This window comes from Peromyscus maniculatus, chromosome 1 (genome assembly GCF_049852395.1).
Source record: "Peromyscus maniculatus bairdii isolate BWxNUB_F1_BW_parent chromosome 1, HU_Pman_BW_mat_3.1, whole genome shotgun sequence".
NCBI classification, from domain to species: domain Eukaryota; kingdom Metazoa; phylum Chordata; class Mammalia; order Rodentia; family Cricetidae; genus Peromyscus; species Peromyscus maniculatus.
In genome coordinates, this window is record NC_134852.1 from 56,887,474 (window position 1) to 56,902,304 (window position 14,831).

At 38.0% G+C, this 14,831-nt stretch overlaps 1 protein-coding gene and 1 long non-coding RNA gene across 2 annotated transcripts in view; one reads left to right on the forward strand and one right to left on the reverse strand.

Annotated features, from left to right (window-relative positions):
* Nucleotides 1-12,117, reverse strand: part of LOC143266973 (STAM-binding protein-like) — a 203,351-nt gene extending 191,234 nt beyond the window's left edge. Inside the window, exon 1 of the mRNA XM_076543070.1 lies at nucleotides 11,965-12,117. The gene's annotated coding sequence lies outside the window, so the exon portion shown is untranslated. The remainder of the gene's footprint in view (nucleotides 1-11,964) is intronic.
* A 292-nt stretch (nucleotides 12,118-12,409) lies between these two features.
* LOC143272026 (uncharacterized) lies at nucleotides 12,410-14,162 on the forward strand. Its single transcript, XR_013049402.1, has 2 exons — nucleotides 12,410-12,514; nucleotides 12,839-14,162. It is a non-coding gene; the product is annotated as an uncharacterized LOC143272026 (long non-coding RNA).
* The last annotated feature ends 669 nt before the right edge of the window (nucleotides 14,163-14,831 follow it).

Sequence of the window (14,831 nt, forward strand, 5' to 3'; positions counted from 1 at the left end):
AGACAGGGTTTCTCTGTTTAGTTTTGGTGCCTGTCCTAGATCTCGCTCTGTAGACCAGGCTGGCCCTGAACTCACAGAGGTCCACCTGGCTCTACCTCCCAAGTGCTGGGATTAAAGGTGTGTGCCACCACCACCCAGCAGAACATGTATTTTCTATAGTCTACCTATACCATCATTTTCAGGGAATCATGTAGTTGGCTTGCCCTAGCTACCTTGAGAGGCATCCATCATAGGTTTTTCAGGTTAGAGTCCGTGGATTTTGGGCACAATGTGACTTCCAGATCCTGAGGGACTGATGCATTCCCCCAGGCAGTGAAGCATTCACTTGGTGTTTCTCTGTATGTTCCCTTAGTGGTCAAGGAAACACTAAGGCTTCACAGGACAATTGGTCTTAGACAGTAATCTTCTGTACCCTGTATGATTTGCAAACTTCACTGTGTCCTGGCAGCCACAATTGTATTGATCCTGGCAATTGCCATTATATTCTGTTTCTGATAAAGGTATAAAAAGTCTGGTTTCTCTCAAAAAATTGTCACAGCCTCAGCTTTACTGTGGTCTCTCCAACCTGGCCTGATTTCATTCCTTGAGGCTATATCCAGGTGATCTTGGCTCAGTAAGTAAGTGCAGGCTCTTACACTCATTATGTTTTATTTAAAATATATTTAATCTCAGTAAAAAATATATTTATATTTATATAAAATAAAATGCAGAGACGGCTCAATCATCAAGATTATTTACTACTCATGCAGAGGACTTTGTTTTGCTTCCTAGAATTCCTTTTGAGTGCTAGAAAGATACATTACTCTAATCCCAAGGGATCTGACATTTATAAAGTAGATTATCTAAAGTTGGCTGGTCTCCACCATGCTTGGGAGGGGTTGTCTAAGGTAAGTTAGTCTCTAGCATGCTTGGGAGGGATTGTGTAAAGTAAACTAGTCTCTAACATGCTTGGGAGGGCTTATCTTGATTAGCTTAACAAAGGTGGGAAGACCCACCTGTAATGTGGGCAGCACCATTCATGGGATAGTGTCCTTGGGTAGCACCATTCATGGATCCTTGGAAAATAAAACATGGTCACTGAGCTGAACAATTTATCTCTTTCTACTACCTGATTATGGAGGAATGTGATCAACTTCTACCTCATACCCTCCTGTCACCATGACTTCCCTGCTGGAACCTTTCTCTGAGAGCCAAAATAATCTCTACTTTCTTTAATTTACTTTTAGTTGGATATTTTCTTACAGTGATGAGGAATGCAACTATTACATATCTATTTTCTAAGTGTAATTCACTGACAGTAAAATGATCTTATCAAGAGTTATCATCATCATTTCCCTTCAAAACTCTGTATATCATAAAGGATAACACTGGAATTCCACAAAGATTACATTTCAGTTACTCTACCCCCTATCCACCAGGTCTGAGTGAGTAACGTTCTATTTTCTATGTAAATAAATGAGGCTCTTTTCACTTCACCCTCTATGCATTCTGTTTGTATGACTGACTGATTTTAAGACCCTGAGAAGGTTTCATTCATATTATCCTGTGCCAGAACTGCTTCCCTTGTCAGGATTGGGTACTATCTCTTCACATCCAGCAACCAAATATGTTCATGAAAGAGTATCTGCTAAAAACCTCCTGAATTAGTTTCACTTTGTTTTGGTCAGTTGTTTGGCATGGTAATTCACACTCTTATTGGCCATAAAACCTCTGCAGAATTCATTAAACACCAGCACTACTGCCTCATGGGCATCTTCAATCCATCTATACCATTTCTAGACTTAGAATGTCCTTCAGTTCTTTTGTATAAGCTCTCCTTTCTCACAGCCTCCTTCAATGCATCCTTTGATCTTTGCTCTGTAACAGCCTCAATCTCTCCTCTTCTGTCTTTGTTTTAGCTGTTAAGGAAATGGAAAGCTGTGGGGCTAAACACAGCTTTTGTCTTACTTAGAAAAAAACCCTTCCAAATCATGTCTTTCTAGTAGGCATCTATTTATCCATCTATTAGTTCCCTTTTCTGTGTTCCATAGATTATAAGAGAATTTATGCTTTAACCTCATCAGTACCTAAACAAACAAGACTTACTTTTAAACACATACTAACTACATAGCATTAACATTAGATATACAGGTTTTTAATAGTTTTCCTCATAGAACTTGATATTATACAATGTTATGATATGAAATTATATTCTCCCAAAAACTATGCTAAAGCATTTTATTGTGGAACCCTTTCCTTCAGACATGCCATGCTTATTGGAATCTTGAAATCACAACAGTTGAGTTAACACACACAACACCACCAAAGACCAGACCTATTAGCAAGGAATATACCATGAACTTCCAGCCTCTCCCTTTCTCCACCCCATTTTCATGTATCCTACTATATGAAAGTGGTCATGAGAGAGACAATAGAATATGGAGAAGGTTGACAGTTGACTGGGCACTCATTCCAATGATGCAGCTGCCAAGTACTCTAGTGGGATTTCTGGTGAAGCACCCATTTTTCAACCATTTTTCCTATAAAGAACACCTCACCCGGAAAGATTCTAGGAACTAGAGAAGTTGGGGACACCAACCCAGAGTCATCTGAGCAGAATTCATAGGGGTTGACAGAGATTGATGTGACAATCACCAATCACAGACCCTATATGGGTCTGAGCTAGGTCCTTTGCATATACATTATTGTTTTATAGCTTGGTGTTCTTGTGGTGCCCCTAACAGTGAAAGGGGGGAGCTTATCTCTGGTGTTTTTGTCTGCTCTTGGGACCCTTTTCCTCCTGCTGGGTCACCTCAATCAGCCTTGATATGTTTGTGCCTAGCCTTACTGTAATTTGTTATGCCATCTTCAGTTGCTATCCCTGAGAATCCTGTTTTTCTTTCTTTTTTTTTGAGAAAAACAGAAGAGGAGTGGATCTGGGCAGAGGGAGGTAAAGGAGCTTGGAGAAGTGGAGAAAAGGGAAACCGAGGTTAGGATGTGACATATGTAAAAAATAAAAATAAAAAATAGAATATTGCCTCATCCATGCTCTGCAAGAAACCCCTCAGCCATTCTCTGTAAATAATGCCTCTGTAAAGCACCCCCACAGACTCACTGTTTCACCAAGTTGAACTTGCCTAGAATTGTTTCTTAAATGTATCCTTGATGCCTTATTTTGGAAGAAAACGTTTTTGTTCACATCTCCCTGATAAATACAAATAAAATCCTCTTTCACAGTACTCAAATACTAGAAAGTGGGGCTTTTGTCAAGATAATCTGGTCATGAGGCTAGAGCCCTCATGAGAAGGTCATACCCCAATAAGAAAACATCGTAATCCCTCCCATGCCTGTTTCTGAGAAGGCATAAGAAACCTGGATAGCTCGCCGGGCACTATGTCTGCGGGTAACTTGATCTTAGACTTCAAAAACCTCCAGAACCTGGAGAAATAAGTGTTTGCTCTCAAGTCACCCAGGCTATGGGTTTTTCTCACCACAGCCTGAGCATGCAAGGCAGTAGAGGTGAACACTGCTGAGGGCAGTGGGCAGAACAAAAACAGCATCAAAGTCAGGGATACAAATCAGACCTTCTGCATGTGTAAACCCGTTCTGGGTTTAAGTTCATTTCATGTTCTGCATTGATTGTCTGTAGGGTTTCCATACTACTGAGTTCATTTTTTTCTAATTTTCTTTCTTCTCAGCTTGTAATTATCATCATCTGTCCTTTGTTTCAGCATTTCCAAATTGGAGAAATATTACATAATGCATGTTCACTCAGATATATTTTTCATATTTATAAGCTTAATTTTTTGTTTTGTTCCTAAATGCTTACTAATCCCTGGTTTGGTAATTTGATGATGTTTAATTGACAATTTCAGTTTTATATTTATATTCTTATTTTGTGGCACATTTATATATAACTTCTACTTATGACAAGTTATATATGAATTTGTTATCATTTTCTGTTAGTATATGGAAACTTTCCCATTAAAACATACATTGAGATTATTATTTTGAATGCATATTTGCATCTCTCCTTTATTCTTTACCTTTTCTTATTTTTTTTAAAACTTCCAATATCTGTCTGGTGAGTTAAGAGAAAATTCAAAGTCTTGCCCTTTACAACAAACTGTATACCAAAGTGCTTGTTGTCTTTCTTTAATTGCCTGTTGGGTTGAAGGGGTGAGCTGGGCTAATTGAGGTTGTAGTTTCCTCATCTCAACACACAATGAATCAGACTTATTGGAAAGCAATCAATTAAAAAAAAAACCCACAGGCTTCATGGAGGGTTTTATGTTTGACTGACCAAAACTGCTTTTGTTTTCTTGTGAGGTTTGAGGCTAAGATGAGAATGAGAGCCCATGTTCACTGATCAGTTTCTCCCCCTGAAATACTTTGTTTCCAGTTGGGAGGTCATTCTGTTAGATCCACAGCACAACCGCAGAGCTATTGTGGAATAACCATATTGAGTCTTGTTTTTTCAGAATATTTTATACTTGTGTGGTATTTATTTGAGACAGGAAGTTGTGGTAAGGATGGACTAGAATCAGACATGCACTGTCTAGAGTAATCTAAACAAACATTAGTGTTGCTTGAGAAAGTGTTTATAGGAGCAAACTCTGTATGTCAGTGACTCTAAACTTCTGTTCAAAACCAATCCACACTCTCATCAAAAAGGCACTCATTTCATGCTTATTCAACCATGTTTACATGGTTACAGTAGGACAGAAATAGAACATTAAACTAGAGATTGTACAGTCTCAAAACCAGTAGCAGGGCATAGTGATGTGCAACTTTAACCCTAGCAGTCTGAAGGCAGAGTCAAGAAGATCTCAGTAGCTAGAGGCCAGCTTGATCTACACAGTCATCTCCAGGAAATCCAGAAATGCAGAGACATTGTCTCTAGTCCCACCACCCCCTTGAAAGTACCCATTTTGATATGCTTTAAGGGGAAGGCTTTGTTCTCCCTTGCTTGATTGTTGCTCATCTTTTAGAAACTACAGCTCTTCAGTGGTCAGAACACCTTTAAAGTACAATGTATTAGCTCTAAATTGTAAAATTCTGATAGATATCTGGTATGTCTGAAAGGTAAAACTCACAAACATCAACTGTCTATGTACAAACTTTCATAGACAACATAGATCCCTGAGAAGGGAATGAGAAGATTTAAAATAAATTATTTTATTATTCTTATTTATCTTTATAGGTTTTATCCCTGTTGGGGAATATTATTTTAAGGTGTGCTACTTTTGTTTATGGTGCATTTGTTTAACTCTGTGAAGCTGTGTTACTTTGACTAGATAAAATATCTGATGATCTGATAAAGAACTGAACAGCCAATGTCAAGGCAGGAGATAGTATAGGCAGGGCTAGCAGGCAGAGAGACTATATAGAAGGAGAAATCTGGGAAGGAGAAAAAAGAAGTAGCCAGAGAAGGAGGAGGACTCCAGCAGCCAGCTGGATGATGACACAGCAAGCCACAGAGTAAGAGTAAGATTTACAGAAGTAAGAGAATGGGAAAAGTCCAGAGGCAAAAAGTAGATAGGCTAAGTTAAGGGAAGCTGGCAAGAAACAAGCTAAGCTAAGGCTAGACATTTATAAGTAATAATAAGCCTCTGTGTGTGATTTATTTGGGAGCTGGGTGGCAGGTCCCCCAAAAACAGCCAAAAAGCAAAAAAATGAAACATCTCTTTTCTTCTCCTCCCTCAAACTCATCCAATGTTTACTTACCTTGCTCCTACTCAAATTCATAACCACATTTTCTTTATATTCTTTTTAAAATGTATTGAGTTTTCCCTTTTCTTATACACTGATTCTTTTCTCATGCAATATAATCTGAATACAATTTCTCCTCCCTCTACGTGTTCCAGTTACTTCCTGCCTTCTCTCTCACCTAGATCCATTCCCATTCTGTCTCTCTTTAGAAAAGAACAGGCTTCTAGGAGATACCAAAAAACATAACAAAATAAAATATAATAAGATGAAAAAAATCATACTGAAGTTGGATAGTCCAAGCCAACAGAAAAATAAAAGAGAAGGCACAAGAATCAGAGACCCATTCATTTTCACATTCATGAATTCCATAAAGTATGAAACGAAAGCTATAGTGTATATACAGAAGACCTGGTGCATGTAGGCCCTGTGCTATGGTGACATTTTATTTGTATTAAAATGTTATTTGTTAGTTAATAAATAAAGTTGCCCGGGGGTCAGAGCTATTAGCAAGCCATGGGAAAGCAGGGCAGTGGTGGCGTATGCTTGTAATCCCAGCACTTGGTAGGCAGAGCTAGGTAAGTCTCTGTGTGTTCAGGGATACAGCCAGTACTGGATACACATGCCTTTAATCTCAATACCAATCATAGAAAACCTGGAGGTCTATACAGACAGGCCGTGACGAGGAGGTCATGTGGTTGGGTTTACAACCAATGAGAAGGCAGAACAGAAACTCTATATAAAGACTTTAACACAGGAAGTAGCTCTGGTTTGGAGAGGTAGGACCACCGCCGGAGGAAGGGTAAGGTTTTAGCTCTTAGCTCTGACCTCTTGGCTTTCTACTTTGCTTTGGTTCTGTGTTTCTTATTTAATAAGATGGTTGGTTACATCTACACTGTGCTTTCTTGCTTCAGACTGTGAGTTCATACAAGATTTTCTCAGTTGTTTTAGAGGGCCTTGTTTTCTTGGTGTTCTCCATACCTTCTGTTACCCCTGTTCCTTCTGATTCCTCTCTTGTGGGGTTCCCTGAATTCTGAGGTGGGGAAAGTTGATGGAGACATCTCATTTAAAGCTGTGTGTTCCAATATGTGTGTGTGTGTGTGTGTGTGTGTGTGTGTGTGTGTGTGTGTGTGTGTAAAATGTCTGACTGGGGGGTCTCTGCATCTGTTTCCATCTGCTTCTCTGATGATGACTGAATAAGGCACTGATTTAGGAGTATAGTAAAATATCATTAGGTGTCATTTTAGTCATTTTATTGTTACTTTTTTTTTAGAGAAATAACATTTGGTTCTTTCTTAGTTCTCTGAGCTATCTAGTCTGTTTCTTGGTCACAAGCAATGTCTGGTATGGGTGCTCTCTCACAGAGTGGGCTTTAAGTCAAATCAGACATCAGTTGGTTATTCTCACAGAGTTTGTGCCACCATTGCCCTAGTATATTTTACCAGCATGTATATGTATATCCTTGTAGATCAAAGATTTGGTGGTTAGGTTGTTTCTCTTTTGGTAGCCTACAGAGTATGCTTCCATGTCAAAGACACTAGAACATGGTGGTGAGCAGATTCTATGTAGCCACCAGCTCAACCTCTTCATGTATAGGTATTGTCTTCAGCAATGGGAACTTGCTATCAGTTTGTGGAGGGCAACTTATTATCTTGGCAATGGCCTAGGTTTAAAATAAGTTCTTTTAAAAAAATCAATGACTTAAAAAAATAAGAAAATAAAAAATAAATAAATCAATCAATGACTAGAGCTGAAGAGATGGATTCAAAATAAGACTCAAGAGAGTCAAAGATGGATTCAAAATTTAAAATTACTCGCTGCTCCTGAAGGTTACTTGTGTTTGATTCCCAGCACACACATGACAGGTAATAAGTTGCCAGGGATTTGACAACCTATTCTGGACTCAGAGGCCACCATGCATGCTTGTGATACACAGATAAACATGTAAGAAATCACTAATACACAGGAAATAGTCCATAACTACCTGACATCAGGTTAATATAAAGTATTATAAAGAACAACATTTTCTATGTATAGTAAATGCTTGCTGAACCAAGAGACAATTTTAGTGGCTAACCTGCTACTTGCTAATAATCTCCAATCTGAAGGTCTGGTGAACTGTGTCATACAACAAAGTAATGTCTTCTTGGAGACAGGCTGTCCATGTGATTTACACACGCTGTGAGAATAGAATGTCTCCCATGGGATCTCAACAAGTTTGGGCATCTTTAGAAATAGTATCAGGAGTACTTGAAATCTTGGCACAGTTATACAATCATATGGGAAATCAAAAAAATGAATGAAATGGTGAAAGAGATGGTGATTTGCAAGAGATTTGAACTCTCTTAAATTGGAGATTTCCCTCAAACATATCTAGTTTAAGTAGAAAGATATTGTTCTAAAGACATACACAACATTCAGAAAGAAATGGAAATAAAATCCAGTTGTATATGAAGTAAAGACAGTAGAAATATGGATAGAGAAGGATAAAAATAATTAAAGAGTTAGAAATTCAGTCAAATGAAGTGTGAAGAGTTGCAACTGGCACAAGAATCTCACAATCATGATACTGGACATGGGGCTTATCTTGTTCAAGAGCTTACTTAATTCTAGATGTTAATAAGAAAAACTACACTCCTGGAATAGTGATAAGAAGGCTCTACTTGAAGCCAGGTGTGATGGGCCACTCCTTTAATTCCAGCACTCAGAGACAGATAGATCTCTGTGAGTGTGAAACCAGCCTGATCTACAAAAGGAGGAGGAGGAGGAGGAGGAGGAGGAGGAGGAGGAGGAGGAGGGAGAAGAAGAAGGAGGAGGAGGAGGAGGAGGAGGAGGAGGAGGAGGAGGAGGAGGAGGAGGAGGAGGAGAAGAAGAAGAAGAAGAAGAAGAAGAAGAAGAAGAAGAAGAAGAAGAAGAAGAAGAAGAAGAAGAAGAAGAAGAAGAAGAAGAAGGGAAAAAGGGAAAGGTGGCTCTACCTGGCTGGATGTCTTGCCAGAGTTAGGGCTCACAAGTTGAATTAAGTTCATAATTTAATAAGAATAATTGCTCACATAGTTGAGCACAATGAATAGGAGAATTTCTAGTGTAAGCATTCTCAAGTGACTTTGTTTCTGACTATAGGTTTGTAGCATTCTAAAGTCCTGAAGAATCAGGCCTCTTCTTGCCTATTCTAAACAGTCTCATCAGTCTCAGCAGTGAATATCTAGGCTGTGATTCTGAAGCTGTAACTCATTTCATCTTGCTTTGAAAATATCGTCCTGCACTTTTCCTCTCCTCTTTCTGTGGTTCACTGAAAGAGTTTGACATGGAGAGGAGACATATCTCCATGTAGTCTTTTTTTGTGGTGTTTTAACAAAAGGTGTAGGCAGGAATATTAAGACAAAAAAGGCAGAGAGTACCTTAGTTTGGGCTGATATGTAGATTGCTTTCATCATTTTTCTATGGCAATTATATCAATTCTGAAAATTTATCCATTTACTCAGTAGTATTACATGCCAGAAACTCTTTTATTTATATACAAAAAAGACCTTAAACATGACAAAATAAAAGAAATTCATATAAAATATAAACCAAAATATAAAGATAGTATGAAATTGAGCAAAGGGAAAGAAGCTTTCCATATGTATTAGAGCCACAGAAAATATCTGATGTCTTTGGTTAAGAAATAAATTTAATTCAACAACAGGAAAAAGAAACAAATAAAGGAACAGTAGAAGGATATTTCATGAAGTAGAAGAGATGTGTGTTTTGATACAAAGGTAGGCCATCCTGGACTTGGTGAATTACATTCAATTAATAAAGACTGACTGGGCTGTAGGTGCCCTACAAATAGAAAATGTTGTCTGAATTTGAAGAATAGACAAGTCATAAAATTAATGTTGATTTATGTACAGTCATAGTGAAGTCTGAAAAGAAAGTTCATGAGTTTGGGTTGTGAGTATCAAGCGTTGCTCAAATGTACAATGGATAGGTAATGGGAGGGAGAAAGTCAGATTCCTTTAATGGTGTGGCTTCTGGTAAATCTACGGTGCTGCTCTGGAGTGCCTCATTACCATGAGTATGCAGGACTACTAAATGGCCTAGAAAACTTATTATACAAAATGAAGAAAGAATATGAAGTTGAGACGGTAGGGAGGTTGAAGGAGCTCTTGAAGGAGTTGAGATAATAGAGAGTGAATATGATCAAAATATTTTGTAGTAAGTTTTCAAAAAAATAAATATGTTTTAAAATACATGCACTGGATCTTAGCTTCAATTTCCACCATGAAAAATAAGTTAATAAATCAGGTTAAGTTCTGCTGTTCCAGAGAGGTCTGTTGAGAGCTGTCTAGCCTTCCCTCTCAAGGTCCATTTCTGTATTCTTACATATCTAATTGCTACCTGTTGCAGGATTCTTAAAGGTTCTTATTAATAAAATCAAACCCGAGGCGAGTTATTGGGGTCCATGCTGGTAGATCAGAGAGACAGAATAAGCCACAGCTATCTCACCTCACCAGTTCCTCAGCTGGTCCTGTTTCCTCAGACTGGAAGCCTCTGAGTCCTCATCCAGAATGAATCTCAGCTGAACTGTGTTGCTCCATAGCCTGAAAGCTTAACCAGGCCAAATGCTTAACCAGCCAAAAGCCTCTAGTTTCTGGTCCTCATGCCTTATATATCTTTCTACTTTCTACCACCACACCCTGGGATTAAAGGCTGGCTTTCTGGGATTAAAGGTGTGTGTCACCATGCTTGGCTATTTCCAATGTGGCCTTGAACTCACAGAGATCCAGAGGGATTTCTATCTCTGGAATGCTAGGATTAAAGGCGTATGCTATCACTGACTAACTAGTGGCTTGTCTGTTCTCTGACCCCAGGTAAGTTTATTAAGGTACACAATATTTTGGTGAACACAATACCACCACATCTCCACTCTTTCTGTCTAAAATTAAAAAAGCTTATAACTAATACAAGAAAAACTATCTAATAAGTATATACAATATATACAGCCAAAATTACATTAATGATGTCTAGTCCATTAACATTTTTCAGATAAAAAACTCCATTATATATATTAACAATGTCCAGTCCAGTAACATCTGATAAACTCAGACCAAAAAATTTTCATTACTTATCTTATTTAAAACAAGTAGTTCCTTTTTAAAAGTAGATTCCATAATCTCCCTTTTTACCTTATCATATCCATATTTTCTCTTCTTTCTTTTCATAATAGATTCAGTAGTCTACCTTTTGTCATTTTTATATCTTCCCCTTTTTCTTCAGTGTAGATTCAGTGATCTACCTATTTATCCTATTATTTCTTTATCTTTTTTCTCAGAGTAGATTCGATGATCTATCTCATATCTATATTCTTTTTTTCTTTTTGCTTTCTAGGGGTGAAGATATCTTTAGGGAATCTTGAAAAGAAAATTTGGGGGTTAATCATCAAGTCCTGTATCGTTTGTCCAGTCTCTGCATAATAGGAAAGTTCAGGGCTTGTTTCAAGTCCTTGTTCGAGTAGTCTGTCAGGCTGGTTCATCTCAGCTAGCCATCTCAGAATTGTCCTAACCAGTTTGTAGTCCAAAGCAGATCTTTCCGTGGTGTTAATCAGCTTAATGGTTTTACCATAGTCCTTTTGAAGATTTCAAAGTTGCTGTTAAGCATGGTCATGGTTTCCTGCAGACTTTTTTTTTTTTTTTAAAGAGAAAGCCGAGAAGTCAGAGCTCAGAGCTAAAATCTCACCCTTCCTCCTGCTGTCCCAGCTTCGCGAAAAGAGACCTACTTCCTGTCGGTTCGTTTTTTTAAAGTATGTTGTTCTGCCTTCTCATTGGTTGTAAACCCAAACACATGACTGCCTCGTCACTGTCTGAATGTACAGCCCCCTAGGTCTTAAAGGCATATGTCTCCAATGCTGGCTGTATCCTGAACACACAGAGATCTTATGGGATTAAAGGCGTGTGCCACCACCACCACACTCTTGCTATGGCTCTAATAGCTCTGACCCTGAACACACAGATATCTATGGGATTAAAGGCGTGTGCCACCACCGCCACACTCTTGCTATGGCTCTAATAGCTCTGACTCCCAGACAACTTTATTTATTAACATACAATCAAAATAATAATTCAGTACAATTAGATTACCACCACAGCTACCCTTTGATCCTTTTCCAGTAACACTATTCCCAGTTTTGTAATTCAACCCTGAAGCATTGGAGATCTTAGATGGTAGAAATATCTTCTTTAGTAAATCTCAAACACTCTCTTAATGAGATAAGAGAAACCAAACTGTCACACTTACTTTCTTAACACAGTCACTGCTGACAGGGGCAGGTCTCCATGTGTTAGAAATTCCCCACTGCCAAAGCACGGGGGTCCTCTAATTCAGTCCCACATGACACGTTACACCTGGACTACAGAGTCAGTCCCACAAGCTCTCCCTCCACTCTGACACAGTCACAAGCAGTAGACTGTTAACTGCATTTCTAACTGGCAAGAGTGGGGGATGGGGTGGGATGTGTGCATGCTCCTTCATGAATCATTCTCAAATTGGTGTCTTTACCAAGGTGATTCTCCTTAGGCATATATTTTTCCTCATTTCTGACTAGAATGTGTAAAGGGAAGGGCGCTTTGTTCACAATTTGGTGTGCACATATGTTACTGGTGGAATTATTGTTCACACATATTGGGCAATGTGGATCTCTAATGCTGGAATTTTAACATATTTTGTAGATTTACTTGTGTAAAATTGAAACTCTTTGACTCTGTTCTTCAGTGTGCAATGGGAAATGTAATATTCAAACATCTCTCTGAAATTATAATTTTGATGGAAAGTTGAAGATCTTCCTAAGGTAACACTTGATATGTAACTCCAGGCTTTTATCACATGAAAATTCCCTTTTAAATATCTCAATTAATTACACAACAGTCCCTTTCTTCTCACACCATGCTTCTGTGAAAGATAACACAGAAGATAAACAATGGGTTCAAATAGACTTTTGCATAGGTAGCAAGACTCATTTCAACTTATAAAGGCCTTGTTTTTCATATCCCCTTAAGCCTTTAAATAAATATTTGCAAAGAACATCAAGTTAATATATTCATTAATAATCTGCTTACTGTTCAGAGAACAGTCTGCACCCCCAAGAACTGAAAATACTATGTATTTTCTCCAGATGCCCAAAGGCTGTGAAGACCCAGGAGTTCCCATGAAAAAGAAAAAGATGCATTGACAATTGTCAGGTGCTCAGCAAGTTCAAGCATAAACTGGGAGGCACCATCACTTTGCTGATTCCTTTCCATGGACCTAATTACCACTTCACTTCACTCAGAATCCTCTCATCTTCATGCAAATGAGCTGTGGCATCTGTTCACTTTACTCCTAGAGAGGTTTAGTCTTAACAGTCTGTGAGCTAAAACTGAGCTGCTAAACATCCAGGCTTACCAGTAATGATAATCTCTCATGAGCATTTACACACATTCCATCAAACAGAAAGCAACAACAACAACAAAAAAAAAGACAACCTCACTTTAATAATTCTGCCATTGAGTGTATAAGGGATAAGTCCTCCTTTCACATGTGATTGGGATGTGAGTCCCTCTCGAAGATGGAATGGCATAAATACATAATATTCGTGTGGAGGAGGCCAAAACGCTAAAGATGACAGGACACATTCTGCTAGTCTCCAGCAAGATCATTACTGACCCAAAGATCAGGAAACGGAGTGGTGATTTCACACAACCATGAACCCATCTTCCTCTGAAAGCAGTATTTAACAGACTCACAGTTGAGTGAGGAGGGAAAATAAACTATTGCAAAGATAAAGCATCAAAGTCAGTGAGGACAGGGGCATGGTCATCAGCCTGGCTTCAGCAGCTAGTTCAATCTGTGTGTGCAGGTGTATATGTACGTTTGCAAGTGTGCATGTGCATGTGTGTATGTGTGTGCCTGTGTATGCATGCATTGTATATGTATGTGTTCTGTGTTTATTTACATGTATGTGTATTTAGGTATGCATATATGTATGTTCATGTGTATGTGTGCATTGTACATATGTATGTATTTGTGTGTATTTATATCTGTATGTGTGTGCATGTATATGTGTGTTAAGTGTGCATTTGTGTGTGCTTGTGTATGTGTGTGTAATTGTACATATGAGTTTGTTCTATATGAGTTTTTTTGTAAATTTATGCATGTGTTTTTATGTGTATATTTGTGTATTGTGTATGTATGTGTATGTGCGTGCATTCTTGTGTGTGTACAGTATAGATCATGTATATTTTTTGTGTGAATGTGTATATGTGTTTGTGTGTAAGCATATGTATATGATTGCATTTTTGTATATATACCAGTGAAGACACCTATATTTGTGTATGTGACTTTGCCTATTTTCTGAGTCGTGTACATATGTATGCTTCTGTATGTACATGCATATATATGTATATATTCATGTTTGCACATTTATCTGTATATATGTATAAATATTTATGCATTAGTAATATGCTTATGTATTTATCTGTATGACTTCATGAGTATACAGTGTGCATGTGCATTTGTGTTTTTGTATATGTGTGCACATTGTACATTTCAATCTATGCAATCATAGACAAACAAGAACATTGAGGGTAAGCAAGTGAAACAAGACAATTAGTAATGTAGGATGAAATGACATGATTATTGAGATGAATAAGGCAACATATAAAGAGGACAATGGCATTGTTTACAAGATGGCTGTTTGAAACAAGGGTCTTTATGAACTTGAATTTGACCTGAGCAATGTCAGACTGACATTACCACCTGCAGTATTTGACTGAGTGGATGGTACGGTGTGCCAGCTGGAATAAGAAAAGTGAATTCCCAAGTACATTTATTATTGATCACCCATTAATTAATATTGTCTTAAAAATCTATAAATGTGATTTAGAGTTTGAACTATGTCAACTGGCATTATCAAGAACTAATAGTTCTTCTTTCTCCATTACTTGTCCTCCCCAGTGCTGGATATGCTATCAGTCTTTCCAACCCATGGATGCATAAGAATTCAAGTAAACAACAGGCAGAGTTGGAGCTAAAGTATTCTTACTTAGTTATCTTCTCATTGGAAGAAACCATTCATTCATAAAGTATTATTATTTCCTTAGTAGTTTATTATTCCTTAGTACGAACTG